This window comes from Oncorhynchus keta, chromosome 21 (assembly GCF_023373465.1).
Source record: "Oncorhynchus keta strain PuntledgeMale-10-30-2019 chromosome 21, Oket_V2, whole genome shotgun sequence".
Lineage (NCBI taxonomy): Eukaryota > Metazoa > Chordata > Actinopteri > Salmoniformes > Salmonidae > Oncorhynchus > Oncorhynchus keta.
Window position 1 is genome coordinate 17012829 of NC_068441.1, and position 14862 is coordinate 17027690.

Sequence of the window (14862 nt, forward strand, 5' to 3'; positions counted from 1 at the left end):
TGATAAGTGGCTGTAAAACAATTGTCTCAATATCCACTGACCGCAGGTGTGCTTGCAGGCATTATGAGCTATGTGAGCTGGGCAATTAGCTTTCAGAATGTGATTGTTGGCTCTGCTCAATAACTGGTAAACGGAGGTGTTTTCCAATTATATCAGTTTCCGCAGTAGACGTCACGAAGAATGCACCGATGTTGCTAGCACCTTTAGCTAGCGTGGCCTTGTGCATTTCTGTGGAAGCATGCTGAGTTAGGTCATTCTCGCCTTCGTGGCCTATGCCCTCCCAGGACCACCCATGGCTGCGCCCCTACCCAGTCATGTGAAATCCATAGATTAGGGCCTAATGAATTGATTTAAATAGACTGATTTCCTTCTATGAAATGTAACTCAGTAAAGTATTTGAAATTGTTGCATGTTTTTGTTCAGTATAGTTACCTGTCCTAAATTGTAATCAGTAACTTAACTTTTGAATTACCCAAACTCAGTAACGTAAATCTGATTACTTTCCCTTTAAGAGGCATAGGATGGCATGAATCTTGTTCTGGAAGCAGCTCTGCAGAGTGGTCACTATCTGGCACAGCCACAAAATCATACAATCTGATAATTTTAAACCTAACTAACCTTAATCACACTAACATTAATGCCTTACCCTAACCTTAAATTAAAGCACATTTTTGTTTTCATAACATAGCCAATGTCGACTTTGCAGCTGGCGTATCTAGCAGAATTCGCTCAGTTCTGCCTCAAGGACAAGGCTCATCCCAATAAACATCAACATGCTCAAATGGCATTAGAAGGAAGATAAAAATGAATATTACCAGTTGAATGACATGCATTGCAACTGGCCATAAATGGATGGTGCATTTTACTTTATGGGTTGGTTACGTAGGCTTCTACTACAGATAATAATATGATTACATAAAACAAAAAACAGTGTCAGATTTCCAGTTAATGTTATACCCCTTGATCTTCAAGAATAGGACTTGGAAGTATGGAAATATAGAATAGCCAAACTGTTTTACATGAGCATAACCCAAAATGTAAGGACTAGCCTACTCTGTTGTTTATGATTATGTTGTCATGGAGGGCTGATTGGGCTCATTGCTTCGAGTTGAAAAAGAAATACTGCCTTTGGAATGGCATGCTTTGAGCACTAAAATGTATGCCATATTCTGCATTTGCTGTTGGCCTATTTGTTTTACATTTTTGTTGATGACACTTTGATATCTTGATAATTTGCAGCTGTTTTAAGTCTATCAAAAGTGTACGAGTTTTAGCATGTGTCCGTTTGGCCTAGACATCATTTTAATTAGCATGAATTAGATTGAGCAATACAAGTCCTACTCGTGGCCTGTTCCTGCTCTTTTCCCCCGAACCATCAAACGCGTTTGGTATCATAGTGATCTTTGAATAAACTTAAACATGTACCTTTTTTCAATGGTGATTTGAATGTCATTGAGAAGGTGTCAAATTACCTGCTGAAAGGTGAGTTTGTCTCCCAGTGTCTGTTGGAAAGCAGACTGAACCAGTTTTACATAAGTGCCTTATTGCAAACAGGATGCATGTTTCCTTCTTTTCATTCTGTCATTTAGGCTAGTATTGTGGAGTAACTACAATGTTGATCCATCCTAAATGTTCTCCTATTAAACTCTTTAACTGTTTTAAAGTCACCATTGGCCTTATGGTGAAATCCCAGAGTGGTAATTGAGTAAGGAAGGATGCCTATATCTTTGTAGTGACTGGGTGTATTGATACACCAAAGTGTAATTAATAACTTCACTATGCTCATAGGGATATTCAATCATAGCCACGGGAAGTAGGGGTGCTGAAGGTCCCTGATAAATATATTATATTCCCCCCCACAAAATGTGTGAACTAGTCCTTTATTGCTCCTGTTTTAACAGAGAAACAAGGGCAGTGAATACTTTCCGAGAGCACTGTAGGTCACTGTCATTGCCAAATGTCGAAACTCAATAGATACATTCCCAACTATGCTCACTGGGAATAACAAGGCCATTATCTCAACGTGCTAAAAAAGCTCTTTGACCTGTGCTTACACTGCACCGTTGTGCGTCCATCCACAGTCTCAAAGACTTGAACTGTTGCTTTTAGGATTAGAGGTCCCAGGATGAGGCTGCTGGTGTCCCTTTCTGTAGCTCAAAATGTGGACTCTTCCCCCTCACCTTGATGAAGACTGGTCATACAGTATGTACAGGCTTTCTTGACAGCATTTATAAGGCTAGACGCAAGAAGAGATCTAAGGGTACAGATAAACCTGCAACACAACAATAAGGCAACAAGTGACAGTGACAACTATGGCCGTGGGTCTTTACTGATAGGCCACCACAGATATATTTTTTCATGAAGAAAGATAATTTCATAATATAAAATTAAAATATTTTGTCACATGCGCCGAATACAACAGGTTTACCATGAAATGCTTACCAACAATGCAGTTTTTTTTAGAGTAAGTAAGTAAATATTTGCTAAAAAATGAATAATAATAACAAGGCTATATACAGGGGGTACTGGTTAGTTGAGGTAATTGAGATAATATGTACATGTAGGTAGGAGTAAAGTGACTATGCATAGATAATAACAGTGAGTAGCAGTAGTGTAAATAGTCCAGGTAGCCATTTGATCAACTGTTTAGCAGTCTTATGGCTTGGGGGTAGAAACAGTTAAGGAGCCTTTTTGACCTAGAATGCTACCACACTGTAAGTGCCCAGAGAGAACAGTCTATGACTTGGGTGGCTGGAGTCTGACAATTTTTAGGGCCTTCCTCGGACACCGCCTGGTTTAGAAGTCCTGGATGGCAGAAAGCTTGGTCCCAGTGATGTACTGGGCCGTAAGCACTACCAATGCATTTAGTTTTACTTGCATTTAAAAGCAATTGGAGGCCACGGAAGGAGTGTTGTATGGCATTGAAGCTCGTTTGGAGGTTTGATAACACAGTGTCCAAAGAAGGGCCAGATGTATACAGGATGGTGTCGTCTGCGTAGAGGTGGATCAGAGAATTACCAGCAGCAAGAGTGACATCATTGATGTATACAGAGGAAAGAGTCGGCCCGAGAATTGAACCCTAGAGACTTCCAGAGGTCTGGGCAACAGGCCCTCCGATTTGACACACTGAGTTGCTGCAGGGGGTGCAGAGCTGATGGACGGGGTAGGGGAAGCCAGGTGGAAAGCATGGCCAGCCGTAGAAAAATGCTTATTGAAATTATCGATTATCGTAGATTTATCGGTGGTGACAGTGTTTCCTAGCCTCAGTGCAGTGGGCAGCTGGGAGGAGGTGCTCGTATTCTCCATCGACTTTATAGTGTCCCCAAACGTTTTAGAATTAGTTCTACAGGATGCAAATTTCTGTTTGAAAAAGCTAGCCTTAGCTTTCCTAACTGACGGTGTATATTGGTTCCTGACTTCCCTGAAAAGTTGCATATCGCGGGGGCTATTTGATGCTAATGCAGAATACCACAGGATGTTTTTGTGCTGATCAAGGGCAGTCAAGTCTGGGGTGAACCAGGGGCTATATCTGTTCTTACATTACATTACATTTAAGTCATTTAGCAGACGCTCTTATCCTACATTTTTGGAATGGAACATGCTTATTTAAGATGGTGAGGAAAGCACTTTTAAAGAGCAACCAGGCATCCTCTACTGACAGGATGAGGTCAATATCCTTCCAGGTCGATTCGAAAGGCCTGCTCGCTGAAGTGTTTTAGGGAGTGTTTGACAGTGATGAGGGGTGGTCGTTTGACCGCGGACCCATTACGGACACAGGTAATGAGGCAGTGATCACTGAGATCCTGGTTGAAGACAGCAGAGGTGTATTTAGAGGGCAAGTTGGTCAGGATGATGTCTAAGAGGGTGCCCATGGTTATGGATTTAGGATTGTACCTGGTAGGTTCCTTGATAATTTGTGTGAGATTGAGGGTATCTAGCTTAGATTGTAGGAAGGCCGGGGTGTTAAGCATATCCCACTTTAGGTCACCTAACAGTATGAGCTCTGAAGATAGATGGGGGGCAGTCAATTCTCATATGGTGTACAGGGCACAGCTGGGGGCTGAGGGGGGTCTATAACAAGCGCAACGGTGAGAGACTTGTTTCTTGAAAGGTGGATTTTTTAAAGTAGAAGCTTGAATTGTTTGGGCGCAGACCTGGATAGTATGACAGAACTCTGCAGGCTATCTCTGCAGTAGATTGCAACTACGCCCACTTTGGCAGTTCCAACTTGTTGGAAAATGTTTTAGTTGGGGATGGAAATTTCAGGATTTTTGATAGCCTTCCTAAGCCATGATTCAGACACGGCTAGGACATCTGGGTTGGTGGAGTGTGCTAGAGCACTGAATAAAACAAACTTATGGAGGAGGCTTCTAATGTTAACATAACATCTACCATACGTAGAATGTATGCACACATGACTGTAAGTCGCTTTGGATAAAAGCGTCTGCTAAATGGCATATATTATATTATTATTATTATTATTATAACATGCATGAAACCAAAGCTTTTACGGTTTCAGAAGTCAACAAATGAGAGTGCCTGGGGAATGGGAGTGGTGCTGGGGGCTGCAGGGCCTGGGTTCACCAGAGGAGGAGTAGGATAAGGGCTATAAGAACTGGTTGTCAAGTGCGTTCGGAACAGAGAGTAAAGGGAGAAGATTTCTGGGTGGAAGAATATATTCAAGGCATAATGTATAGACAAGGGAATCGTAGAATGTGAGTACAGTGGAGGTACATTGAGTGATGATGAGAGAGGTTTTGGCTCTAGAGGCACCAGTTGAGCCAGGTGAGGTCACCGCATGTGTGGGGGTTGGAACAAAAGGGCTATCAAAGGCATATTGGGCAGGGCTGGGGGCTCTACAGTGAAATAAGACAATCACTAAGAAAACGATTACGTCGGCAGACCAGTCGTGATGGATTGGCGGGGCCCCGTGTCGCTATTAAAGGGTCCAGGTCAATTGGCAAAAGAGGTATTGTAGACCAAGAATTGGCTGGTGGACCTCTTCAGCTAGCCGGGAAATGGGCCTAGCTCGAGGCTAGCTCAAGGGACAGAGACGTTAGCGTCGGGACAGAGACGTTAGCCAGGAGTGGCCACTCGGATTGCGGCTAGCTAGCTGCGATGATCCGGTGTAAAGGTTCAGAGCTTTCGGTAGAGATCCGGAGATGTGCTCTGGGTTGATATCACTCTGTGCAGACTGGCAGGTATTGACCGAGCTGAGGCTTGCTGGTGTCCGAGGTAACGGTGAAGACCGCTAGGAGTGGCTAACTATGTAGTTAGCTGGCTAGCTTCTGATGAGTGTTCCGGTTCTAAAGTATAAAAATAGCAGACCCGTACCACATTGGGTGATGCGGGTTGCAGGAGAGTATATTCAGTCCGTAGATGGGAACTGAGATTAAAATATATACGAACAATATACGAAAAAAATATATATTTACATGGGACAAGACGGGACAGGACAAAACACACGTCCGACTGCTATGCGATCTTGGAATGGCGTATGCAAATGCAAGAAACCACTTTACAAAATACAATTAATTATTATTCCCATACCATTATTACAGAGAATCAGACAAATTATGCTACCCTCTGCTTATTGGCTACTAGAAAATACAACACTGCCCCTTTAAGACATAAACCAAAGCTTTTCAAAGATGGCTAGGAAGCAAAAACTCACCCATTGTCGACTAGAAATTAGCTATAACTGGGCTAATAACTCACTAATTAGCAAAGAACATGAACAGATGTGCACAGGTGGCTACATTCAACTCTCGTTTTGATCTGCTTCTGTAGCTCAGTTGGTAGAGCATGGCGCTTGTAACGCCAGGGTAGTGGGTTCGATCCCCGGGACCACCCATACGTAGAATGTATGCACACATGACTGTAAGTCGCTTTGGATAAAAGTGTCTGCTAAATGGCATATATTATTATTATTATTATAAATGCAGTCCAGTTCAAAGAAAATGACACAGATCCATATACTGCAATGACTATTTGCATATAGGTCTACTGCAGCTCTGACTGGTTATATCGCACCGGTCTGTAGAGTCAATGCACTAGAATTCTACTCTAATGCGCTCTGCCTAGAAGAAAATCTCTTGCACAGCTGTCTTTTATAATGTCTTGTATAGTTTGTTTTGTTTCGGTATGTTACATTGAAAGTGGCTAATATTGAGTTGATTCAAGAATAATTACCAGAGTAGAGCGAAACGTTAATAGTGTTAACTAAAAGGGGAAAACTCTAGAAAGTTCAGTGAAGTTCAATCTCTTGCTTCTCTGAGGGGCTGATATTTCTTCTGCGAGACAGTGCGCAGCTCCCCTCGGGAACATTGCGCACTACCCTCTGTAGCGCCTTGCAGTCGGATGCCGAGCAGTTGCCATTCCAAACAGTGATGCAACCAGTCGGGATGCTCTCGATGGTGCAGCTGTAGAACTTTTTGAGGATCGGAGGACCCTTGCTTCTCTGAGGGGCTGATATTTCTTCTGCGAGACAGTGCGCAGCTCCCCTCGGGAACATTGCGCACTACCCTCTGTAGCGCCTTGCAGTCGGATGCCGAGCAGTTGCCATTCCAAACAGTGATGCAACCAGTCGGGATGCTCTCGATGGTGCAGCTCTAGAACTTTTTGAGGATCGGAGGACCCATGCCAAATCACTGTAGATGTGTCCATATTTTGAAAGCGGAAGACGTCCATAAGAATTTGCATAGTGCGGCTGTCCTCTCTAGGAATGCCGAAGTCATTCAGGGAGCCCTGCATTTTGCCATCTAGAAAGCAGCAGGTGAAAAACCAGTCCACATCACACCGAAAAACAAATTAAAACAGGCGAGGAAAAAGAACGACTTTGAGATTGTTGGGAAAGAGGTATGTGGGTGCTCCATATAACTCAACCGTGGCCGGAAATTAAGGGGTAATGAATGGGCTTGTACTTTTTGCAGTTGCCATGGCAAGAATCTGTCTCCTCACCACGCGCTCTCACCACTGGTGTCCCCCAGGGCTCTGTTCTAGGCCCTCTCCTATTCTCGCTATACACCAAGTCACTTGGCTCTGTCATAACCTCACATGGTCTCTCCTATCATTGCTATGCAGACGACACACAATTAATCTTCTCCTTTCCCCCTTCTGATGACCAGGTGGCGAATCGCATCTCTGCATGTCTGGCAGACATATCAGTGTGGATGACGGATCACCACCTCAAGCTGAACCTCGGCAAGACGGAGCTGCTCTTCCTCCCAGGGAAGGACTGCCCGTTCCATGATCTCGCCATCACGGTTGACAACTCCATTGTGTCCTCCTCCCAGAGCGCTAAGAACCTTGGCGTGATCCTGGACAACACCCTGTCGTTCTCAACTAACATCAAGGCGGTGGCCCGTTCCTGTAGGTTCATGCTCTACAACATCCGCAGAGTACGACCCTGCCTCACACAGGAAGCGGCGCAGGTCCTAATCCAGGCACTTGTCATCTCCCGTCTGGATTACTGCAACTCGCTGTTGGCTGGGCTCCCTGCCTGTGCCATTAAACCCCTACAACTCATCCAGAATGCCGCAGCCCGTCTGGTGTTCAACCTTCCCAAGTTCTCTCACGTCACCCCGCTCCTCCGCTCTCTCCACTGGCTTCCAGTTGAAGCTCGCATCCGCTACAAGACCATGGTGCTTGCCTACGGAGCTGTGAGGGGAACGGCACCTCAGTACCTCCAGGCTCTGATCAGGCCCTACAACCAAACAAGGGCACTGCGTTCATCCACCTCTGGCCTGCTCGCCTCCCTACCACTGAGGAAGTACAGTTCCCGCTCAGCCCAGTCAAAACTGTTCGCTGCTCTGGCCCCCCAATGGTGGAACAAACTCCCTCACGACGCCAGGACAGCGGAGTCAATCACCACCTTCCGGAGACACCTGAAACCCCACCTCTTTAAGGAATACCTAGGATAGGATAAAGTAATCCTTCTCACCCCCCCCCCCCCCTTAAAAGATTTAGATGCACTATTGTAAAGTGGCTGTTCCACTGGATGTCATAAGGTGAATGCACCAATTTGTAAGTCGCTCTGGATAAGAGCGTCTGCTGAATGACTTAAATGTAAATGTAAATGTAAGTAATTTGTTCACAAATATGAACAACCCTTGGCGGCTTGGCTAGTTACAGACACCCCAATATAAATGGAGTCAAGAGTGTAGATTTGTCTCCCACTCTGTAGTCCAGTCATCTAGAACACAAGGCTTACCATTGGGAACCTACAAGTGTTGATAGTGCTTTCTCCTCCATTCATATTCAATTATGAAAAGTGCTTAATTGGTGGTTGTGCGTAGCTTTTTTAATACATTTCTTCCAAAGAATAATTGCATATGGGAAATGTCCGGCCCCACTGCAATGAACCTTTTTTACATCTGGCTCCTGTAAGAATATACACTGCTCAAAAAAATAAAGTGAACACTTAAACAACACAATGTAACTCCAAGTCAATCACACTTCTGTGAAATCAAACTGTGCACTTAGGAAGCAACACTGATTGACAATACATTTCACATGCTGTTGTGCAAATGGAATAGACAACAAGTGGAAATTATAGGCAATTAGCAAGACACCCCCAATAAAGGAGTGGTTCTGCAGGTGATAACCACAGACCACTTCTCAGTTCCTATGCTTCCTGGCTGATGTTTTGGTTACTTTTGAATGCTGGTGGTGCTTTCACTCTAGTGGTAGCATGAGACGGAGTCTACAACCCACACAAGTGGCTCAGGTAGTGCAGCTCATCCAGGATGGAACATCAATGGGAGCTGTGGCAAGAAGGTTTGCTGTGTCTGTCAGCGTAGGGTCCAGAGCATGGAGGCACTACCAGGAGACAGGCCAGTACATCAGGAGACGTGGAGGAGGCCGTAGGAGGGCAACAACCCAGCAGCAGGACCGCTATCTCCACCTTTGTGCAAGGAGGAGCAGGAGGAGCACTGCCAGAGCCCTGCAAAATGACCTCCAGCAGGCCACAAATGTGCATGTGTCTGCTCAAACGATCAGAAACAGACTCCATGAGGGTGGTATGAGGGCCCGACGTCCACAGGTGGGGGTTGTGCTTACAGCCCAACACCGTGCAGAGAACACCAAGATTGGCAAATTCGCCACTGTGCTCTTCAAAGATGAAAGCAGGTTCACACTGAGCACATGTGACAGACGTGACAGTCTGGAGACGCCGTGGAGAACGTTCTGCTGCCTGCAACATCCTCCAGCATGACCGGTGTGGCGGTGGGTCAGTCATGGTGTGGGGTGGCATTTCTTTGGGGGGCCGCACAGCCCTCCATGTGCTCACCAGAGGTACCCTGACTGCCATTAGGTACCGAGATGAGATCCTCAGACCCCTTTGTGAGACCATATGCTGGTGCGGTTGGCCCTGGGTACAAGACAATGCGAGACCTTTTGGCTGGAGTGTGTCAGCAGTTCCTGCAAGAGGAAGGCATTGATTCTATGGACTGGCCTGCCCGTTCCCCAGACCTGAATCCAATTGAGCACATCTGGGACATCATGTCTCGCTCCATCCACCAATGCCACGTTGCACCACAGACTGTCCAAGAGTTGGCGGATGCTTTAGTCCAGGTCTGGGAGGAGATCCCTCAGGAGACCATCCGCCACCTCATCAGGAGCATGCCCAGGCGTTGTAGGGAGGTCCTCCAGGCACGTGGAGGCCACACACACTACTGAGCCTCATTTTGACTTGTTTTAAGGACATTACATCAAAGTTGGATCAGCCTGTAGTGTGGTTTTCCACTTTAATTCTGAGTGTGACTCCAAATCCAGTGTAATGCTCCGGGTGTCGTGGGTGTGGAGTCAAACGCAGGAGACAGAGAGTGCAATGCTGTGCGTCTTTAATAGCACCAACGCACCACAGGGTGCTCACAATAGTAACGGCCCCAAACACAGGGAATGAAAATGTACAACGGAAAAATCACGACCAGGCACTAACACGTACCTCTACAACAGAGCCGAAGGTTACACTGAAATAATCCCGCACAACAACCAGGCGGGCCGGCTGTCTAATAAAGACAAACTAATCATACATAAACAGGTGCTACCAATAAACATACAAGGAGGGGGAGGAAAGACAATCAGTGGCAGTTAATAGGCCGGTGACGACGACCGCCGAGCGCCACCCGCCCGGGAAGGGAAACCACCCTCGGTCGGACTCGTGACATCCAGACCTCCATGGGTTGATAAATTTGATTTCCATTGATAATTGTTGTGTGATTTTGTTGTCAGCACATTCAACTATGTAAAGAAAAAAGTATTTAATAAGAATATTTTATTCATTCAGATCTAGGATGTAACTAGCCCTGTATTAGGCTATTCCCACACTGTATCTGTAAGCTGTAGGCTAGAGCAGTCACGCCAATACCAATATATATATAATATATATATATATATATAATATATAATAATATAATATATAATATAATAATAATATACCAGAGTGGGCACATTCACTATACCGACAGTGGCTTGGGAAAGCGTTTTTCCTGTTTTGTTGCCTTACAACCTGGAATTAAAATGGATTTTTGGGGGGTTTGTATAATTTGATTTACACAACATGCCTGCCACTTTGAAGATGCAACATATTTTTATCGTGAAACAAACAAGAAATAATACATAAAAACTGAAAACTTGAGCATGCGTAACTATTCACCCCCCACCTAAAGACAATACTGTGTTGAGCCACCTTTTGCAGCAATTACAGCTGTAAGTATCTTGGGGTATGTTTCTATAAGCTTGGCCACTGGGATTTTTGCCCATTCTTCAAGGCAAAACTGCTCCAGCTCCTTCAAGTTGGATGGGTTCCACTGGTGTACAGCAAACTTTAAATCATACCACAGATTCTCAATTGGATTGAGTTCTTGACTTTGACTAGGCCATTCCAAGACATTTAAATGTTTCCCCTTAAACCACTCAAGTGTTGCTTTAGCAGTATGCTTAGGGTCATTGTCCTGCTGGAAGGTGAAACTCAAATCTATGGAAGACTGAAACAGGCCCACAGCATGATGCTGCCACCACCATGCTTCACTGTGGGGATGGTATTCTCGGGGTGATGGGAGATGTTGGGTTTTCCTTGATGGCCAAAAAGCTACATTTTAGTCTCATCTGACCAGAGTACCTTCTTCCATAAGTTTGGGGGAGTCTCTCACATGCCTTTTGGTGAACACAAAATGCGTTTGCTTATTTGTTTCTTTAAGCAATGGCTTTTTTATGGCCACTCTCCCGTAAAGCCCAGCTCTGTGGAGTGTGCGGCTTAAAGTGGTCCTATGGACAGATACTCCAATCTCCGCTGTGGACCGCTGTGGAGCTTTGAAGCTCCTTCAAGGTGATCTTTGTTCTCTTTGTAGCCTCTCTGGTTAATGCCCTCCTTGCCTGGTCCGTGAGTTTTGGTGGGCGGCCCTCTCTTGGCAGGTTTTTGTGATGCCATATTATTTCAATTTTTAAATAATGGATTTAATGGCACTCTGTGGAATGTTCAAAGTTTGGGATATTTTTTTACAACCCAACCCTGATCTGTACTTCTCCACAACTTTATCCCTGACCTGTTTGGAGAGATCCTTGGTCTTTATAGTGCCGTTTGCTTGGTGGTTCCCCTTGCTTAGTGGTGCTGCAGTCTCTGGGGCCTTTCAGAACTGTTACACGGAGTGGAACAGGGGAACCCAAGAGCAGACTCAGACGAGGAGGCTGGGATGAAGTAACCAAGGTATTTATTGAAATACAGGGGAGATGGAGTGCATGTCAGGGGAATCTCGGGCGGGTTGCTGGAAACCAGGTGCGGAGGCTGAGGCTGGAGCGAGAGGGGTTGAGACAGGGTAAGCAGGTCCGGAGGGGAATCCAAGGGAGTAGTAGAGTGGGGAATCCAGGACAGAGTAGCAGGATGACGAGACGTGGGACTGGAGACAGAGACCAGAGTCAGAGCAGACAGAACTGTAGTGGAGAGGAAAACAGTGTCAGACAAGGAAAAAAGGCACAACAGGATATGAATAGAAACAAACGGCTAGAAACGTAGACTGACTGAGCAGAGATTACGATCTGGCAGCATGGAAGTGGCAGGGCTGAGTATTTATAGATGTCTTTATTATGGAACAGGTTGCAGCTGGTGTGGATCTGCTCTGACTCCAGCACACCTGTCTCTGCCCACACAGAGAGAGAGAGACACAGAGAGAGAGAGAGTACTGGGGGAGTGGCGGCAGGTCAAGGAGACACAGGATGAGCAGTAGAAGGCGTTGCAAGAGCAGATGTGACACAGAACAGGTGTATATATACTGAGATCATGAGACAGATCATCTGACACTTAAATAAAGTTCACCTGTGTGCAATCTAACTAATTATGTGACTTCTAAATATAATTGGTTGCACCAGATCTTATTCTAGGGGCTTCATGGCATAGGGAGTGAACACATATGCACGCAACACTTTTCTATTTTTTATTCTAGAAAATGTTATTTAACAAGTTATTTTGGGGATTTCACTTCACCAATTTTGATTATTTTGTGTATGTCCATTACATGAAATCCCCCCCCAAAATCTATTTAAATTACAAGTTGTAATGCAACAAAATGGGAAAAAGGCCAAGGGGGATGAAAACCTTTGCAAGGCACTGTACACAACATTTTTTTTGTGACAAAACTATCAGTAGGCCTAGAGTTGAAAATGCAATGGAAACCCTTTTAAGTTTTTATTCGGTACATGAGAATTTAGTTTTATGTGCACTACATATATTTACGCACAGGCTTTTATCTGCAACAAGTAATTTGATGGAAACAACTCTGATGGGAAAAAATGTGCATATTGTTTTTATGCAGAATTTAGAATATTTGCATGAAATCTGTTGCCAATTGGATGGAAACCTAGCTATAGACACCATAAAGACTCAGGCAACTGCGCTAGTCCAGTTTTACTTTGATTATGCCTGCAGATCATGGTTCACCAGCAGCCCCAAACATCTAAAGAATAAGCTACAGACCATAACACGCTTCTAAGATTTAAATTCCCCCTTATAAACTCAGCAAAAAAAGAAACGTCCCTTTTTCATTTTTCATAACTTCACAGATCTTCATTGTAAAGGGTTTAAACACTGTTTCCCATGCTTGTTCAATGAACCATAAACAATTAATGAACATGCACCTGTGGAACGGTCGTTAAGACACTAACAGGCAATTAAGGTCACAGTTATGAAAACTTAGGACACTAAAGAGGCCTTTCTACGGACTCTGAAAAACACCAAAAGAAGATGCCCAGGGTCCCTGCTCATCTGCGTGAACGAGCCTTAGGCATGCTGCAAGGAGGCATGAGGACTGCAGATGTGGCCAGGGCAATGAATTGCAATGTCCGTACTGTGAGACATCTAAGACAGCCCTACAGGGAGACAGAACAGACAGCTGATCATCCTCGCAGTGGCAGACCATGTGTAAAAACACCTGCACAGGATCGGTACATCTGAATATCACACCTGCAGGATAGGTAAAGGATGGCAACAACAACTACCCGAGTTACACCAGGAACGCAGAATCCCTTCATCAGTCCTCAGACTGTCCGCAATGGTGGCAGGTAGCCTAGTGGTTAGAGCGGTTGGACTAGTAACCGAAATGTTGCAAGATCGACTCCCCAAGCTGACAATGTAAAACTCTGTCGTTCTGCCCCTGAACAAGGCATTTAATGAACTGTTCCTAGACCGTCATTGAAAATAAGAATTTGTTCTTAACTGACTTGCCTAGTTAAATAAATGTTTAAAAAATATTTCAAAAATAATAAAATGGGGTGAGAGAGCCTGGACTGAGTGCTTGTAGGCCTGTTGTAAGGCAGGTCCTCACTAGACATCACCTGCAACAACGTCGTCTATGAGCACAAACCCACTGTCACTGGACCAGACAGGACTGGCAAAAAGGGCTCTTCACTGACGAGTCGTGGTTTTATCTCACCAGGGGTTATGATCGGATTTGCGTTTATCATCGAATGAGTGTAACACGAGGCCTGTACTCTGGAGCGGGATCGATTTGGAGGTGGAGGGTCCGTTATAGTCTGGGGCGGTGTGTCACAGCATCATCGGACTGAGCTTGTTGTCATTGCAGGCAATCTCAACGCTGTGCGTTACTGGGAAGACATCCTCCTCCCTCATGTGGTACCCTTCCTGCAGGCTCATCCTGACATGATCCTCCAGCATGACAATGCCACCAGCTATACTGCTCGTTCTGTGTGTGATTTCCTGCAAGACAGGAATGTCAGTGTTCTGCCATTGCCAGAGAAGAGCCCAGATCTCAATCCCATTGAGCACGTCTGGGACCTGTTGGATCAGAGGGTGAGGGCTAGGGCCATTCCCCCCAGAAATGTCTGGGAACTTGCAGGTGCCTTGGTGGAAGAGTGGGTTAACAACTCACAGCAAGAACTGGCAAATCTGGTGCAGTCCATGAGGAAAGATGCACTGCAGTACTTAATGCAGCTGGTGGCCACACCAGGTACTGACTGTTACTTTTGATTTTGACCCTCCCTTTGTTCAGGGACACATTATTCATTTCTGTTAGTCACATGTTTGTGGAACTTGTTCAGTTTATGTCTCAGTTGTTGAATCTTGTTATGTTCATAAAAATATTTTCACATGTTAAGTTTGCTGAAAATAAACGCATTTGACAGTGAGCGGATGTTTATTTTTTTGCTGAGCTAAACTTATCTGGAGGTGGAGCATTTGTTGGTCTTTATCTATGTAATTGTATATGTATTTTTGGGAAAAAAATAGGGATCACGTAGGAAATAAGTCACCGACTTTATTGTGCAATCCTGCAATCCACTTAAACTTTGTAATGTGTGTGTATTTTTATTTTTTACTGGCAAATAATATCAATCAATTGATCAATCCAAACT